Raw genomic sequence first — 5,000 nt, forward strand, 5'->3', positions numbered from 1 at the left:
TGGGGTTTTGGTGGTCAGATTTAGCACTGGGGTTCCGTCTAGGTTGGCGGTCAGACGAATTCCGCAAGGTACGGTTTGTTCGGTGTGATTATCCCGATTCTTGCTGCACGAGGACAGAGGTGGACTATTTTGCATCAAGCGTCCGTGTCTCTGCGATTTTCGACGAGACAGTTTTTGTGTGTGTCTTATAAAGGCAGTGTCGCGAGAAAATGGCTTTGGACAAACTGAGTAGGAAAAATAAGGTTGTTAATTATATATCGTGTAGAAGAGGTGGAAGGTGTTTTTCGGAGTGTAAGGGGGGAAAGAGGTTAAAAGCCAATTGATGTTTGAATTGATTATTTCAGAAACCACCTGCGTGATCTTACCCTGTCCATCGGGAAACTTCGGAGCCATGCTGACACTCATTCCTATTCAAAAGTTCGACTGCGATTATTATATTCATCCCCAGCTGTGCGACTATTCGGAGCCAACGATGATCGTTAGCGACTCTCGCGGCAGTCAATCGAAGCAAAACAGCCCCATTCAAAAACAAAGGACTAGTGCTCTAGACAATGGTTTGACGTATGACGACGTTGAGCGATAATCACACCGAGGAAAACGTACCTTATGGAGAGAGTTGATCAAGTCGAAAATCGCAGAACATTTTATTGACGAGGTCCGTTCTTGCCAAAAAGCATGCGAATTATTGGAAGAGTTAAACCGACACTGCAAAGACACGCATCACGTTGTAATATTTTTTGTAATTTCACATTTGCAAACACTTACTGTCCCAATCACAGTTCTAAAAATGAATTCTCAACTAGTTATTAAACTCTTGGTTTGTAATATTGGTTTGCATTTTCCTCTTCTTGTGTCTTCGTTGAGAAGGTAAGATAAATAAATATTACACAAACTGAAGCATACTTGCGCAAGTCAATTATATTGCTGTACTAAAACTGGTGACACACACACACACACACACACACACACACACACACACACACATATGACATTATCATCTTTAGTATGATAATCCATTGATTAATTATCAAAATTATCATATCTACAGCTAAGATCAGTAAACTACATTTTCCGTGAACTAAATATAATCCATTATGTAATCGATAAAGTCTATGTCAATCATCTCAATATATTATCAGGTAGTAGTCATGTATTATTAACCATCATTAAAATATATATGTATATATATATATGCTTTAAAATATTATCTATTTAACCGTCCGGATAAAAAAAAAAAAAAAAAAAAAAAAAAAAAATAGAATAAGGCCTGGGTTGTACCGCCGGTAGTAATAGATCGATCGATATGGCCGTTCTTTTGACTGTTTCCCTCCCCCTTGTATACAGCCAATGTATTGTTTTATCTGTTGTATACTATTATTTGATATTGCACTTTCTGCATTGCTGTATTTATTGTGTTATTTGTTTCAATTTAGTGTCCATATGCAAAAAAATAATACATTCTAAGTAAGATATATTCAAACATTCATTATTATTCTAGACACCGAAATGCTATTCGTGTTTTTTAATTTTTTTATTAAACATTCTCTGTAATGTTCTGATGATTTAGAACAGTGATTAGAAACTATGTGAATATTACACATTAGCCAAGCAGAATCTTAGCTACTTAAAAGGGGCGTGATTTCTTAGCTCAATTTCTTCAATAATATATTCTTGCAGGCGAGAAAATGGTAATTTTGATAATTTTTAATCACCATGGCAACGACTATGATGATGACCCTAATGAGAGATCATGTCACGAAGGTTTTATTTCAACTGATATGTTGAGGGCAATTAAAGAGTCATATCATCCTACCCAGAATTACATTATTAAAAGTTGTTGTGATATTATTGTAAGTAAATTTATTTTGCTCTCACCAGTATGAAAATGTTAAAATTAGGAAGTAAAGGTTATGATCTATCAGTCTGTTAATCCCATAATTCTTTCCTTCATAATGATCACAATGTCACAGGCTATTAATTCTTTTGTTATTCCATCCATCAGGTCTCATTTGCATTTAAAGACACCCCTGCCTTTGAGCTATTGAAGTCCACATGTTATATTAAGATTAGTTATATAATTATAACTTCATTAATATTCATGACCACCTGCCTTTTCTCTGATTTGTGAATGCCATTTGCTCCTTGTACTGAGTTATTTTTTTCAGTATTACAGCTATTAATAGTCGGGAGTGTAGGTCATCACTGCTCTGTATTATTATCTTTTTATATATTTTGTTTTGAAATTAAACGTGTGAATTTTCTTCCTGATCTCCACCAAGCTTTGTGTCACAGCTTTCTTCCCACAGTATTGTGTGTCATGGCCGTGGGATTTCACAAAGTCACGTTTCTTCTTCGTTTGCTTTACTTATATGTGTACACTAAAATTACTTATAGCTTGTTGTTTCTATAAATAATACATTTTGCATCACGTAAACCTCTCATAAACTTTTCATAGATTTTTTTTTTTTTTTTTTTTTTTTTTTTTTTTTTTTTTTTTTTTTTTTCAACATGCAAGGTGATCGCCCCTTTCAATAACATTCCCAAGAATAAAAACAACACAACGGGTACAAACTGAGACCGAGATTTGTAACTGACACATCATAAAAAAACTTAACCGAGACGCTTCTGTTACATCATTTACGTTGTGGAATTATTCATTCTCATTCATACCTTTTTTCTACTTTTGATAATATCAACTCTTCTCAAACTCCCATTAACTGCAATCTTCAAGGAAGTCGCTGCCTGAATAATGAGACGCTACTGTCTCTATCATGTAATCTGTAACTTCGTTGATCTTTATTATGGTAAGTTTCCCCTATTTACGAATAAATCATGACTTAATTATGCCTTTATGATAGTTACAACATACCGTAAGTCTTATTATCGTCCCTAGCATGTCAGATGGTTACGGAAAGACCCCTGATATGTAGCAATATTACTTTGTGATTTCCTTGGGGTTTTTGTTGGTGTCAGGGCGGACAGCATTCAGAACGTCTAGGAGTTTCAGCTTATTGGATATCAGACGATTCCAGGGATCGTAATATACCAGGGATATGTTGACATATGATATACTTTTTTCTTTAATAATATTGTTGTTATTGTCATCATTGTCTTTGTTATTATTATTATCATCCTCATCATCATCATCATCGTTATTATTATTATTGTCATTATCATTTTACTGTTATTACAATCATCATCATCATCATCATTATCATTATTACAGTTTTTACTAGCAAAGTGCATTACTTATCCATATCAACATAAACTAAATCTTATGTTCTAGATGTAAGTTTATTTCAATGTTGGTATTCTTATTACAAAATAAATATTCACCATGATTTTGATATTACTGGTGTGTCGTGTTCGTGTAAATATGCACTAGGGCGCACACACACACACACACACACACACACACACACACACACACACACACACACACATATATATATATATATATATATATATATATATATATATATATATATATATACACACATACAAACACACACACACACAAACAAACACACAAAATCTGAAATAAATCTGTGGAAAGTTTATGAGAGGTTTACGTGTTGCAAAATATCTCACACACACAATAGACAAACAACACACATTTATATGTTTAGCTGTATCCACATCCATCTCCTTCCGTCTGTTTCACTCTCCCTCTTTCCTTTATTTCACTTTGTTCTCTCCCATTCCTCCCTTTCGGTCCTTCCTCCACATCCATTTTCACTCGTTAAGACTCCATCTCCCCCTCTCTCTCTCTCTCTCTACTTCCTCTTCCCCTCTCCTCTTTCACTTTACAGCCTCTTCCCCTTCTCCCCCTCTCTTTCATTTCCCTTTCCCCTTTCCTATCCTCTTTCTCTTCAATCCTTCGCTAATGTATCATACTAAAGCGTCATACCTTTCATATCTACTCTCTGTTGAATCCTATCCCTTAGCATCGTGTCTATTATTATTATGATTCAACTCGCCAGGGTATTTGTTTATGGCTTTGAGCATCAACAATTTAATCCAAAATTAAGTAACTATTTAATCAGAGAGCGAAGGGAGGCTCGCATTTGATTGATAATCTACCCTATAAGCCCAACGGATTTAAATATTTACGACTAAACCCAGTATCCACTCGGCAAAAGCATTACTGGACTGTTTGTTTGTTTGTTTGTTTGTGTATTTTCTCTGGTTTTGTTGGTTGATTCATTTACTTATTTGCTAACTCGAGGTAATCCAATACCTATTTTTGTGTGTGTGTGTGTGAGTGTGCGTGTGTGTGTGTGTGTGTGTGTGTGTGTGTGTGTGTGTGTGTGTGTGTGTGTGTGTGTGTGTGTGTGTGTGTGTGTGTGTGTGTGTGTGTGTGTGTGGCTTTCATAGCAGTGTATGGTTAAGGATTGCATTTTAGAGGATTTTGGTGGCATCTGAAACTTTTAACACAACAATAATCATTCCGTATTGTTTGTTTTTGGAATCCGATATGAAGCATCTGAAATCCTCAGACGACCAGAAAAGTGGCAGTGTATGTGTGTGTGTGTGTGTGTGTGTGTGTGTGTGTGTGTGTGTGTGTGTGTGTGTGTGTGTGACACAAAGGAGCGTATGTAGGCCACAACGATTCGTCTCTATATCTTTCCCTCTAAGCATCCTCGAAATGTGTACGTATGAAAATCCCACTATTGCTTGGATTCAGCCTACCTTTGATCATTACCCTTTGAAAGAATTGAGTTTAAAGGACAGGTGACTTCAAGAAGGCTTTAACCAAACATGCTTACCTCTGATGATTAATCGTTCATCTTCATGAGTTTCCTAATTAGGGATTTAATTCGTATTATTTCGTGCAAGAAGATATTTCGGTAGTCTTAGGAAAATGTCCCAAATGATATGTGGAAAAATAGGTAAAACGATGATATATATATTTTTGCAAGCCCATTAACATTATCACTTGCTCATTTCGGAGGAATCTGAAACGAATATAACAAGTCATTACAAGTGATGAAATAAAC

Source organism: Penaeus chinensis, chromosome 41, assembly GCF_019202785.1.
Source record: "Penaeus chinensis breed Huanghai No. 1 chromosome 41, ASM1920278v2, whole genome shotgun sequence".
Taxonomy (NCBI): Eukaryota; Metazoa; Arthropoda; class Malacostraca; order Decapoda; family Penaeidae; genus Penaeus; species Penaeus chinensis.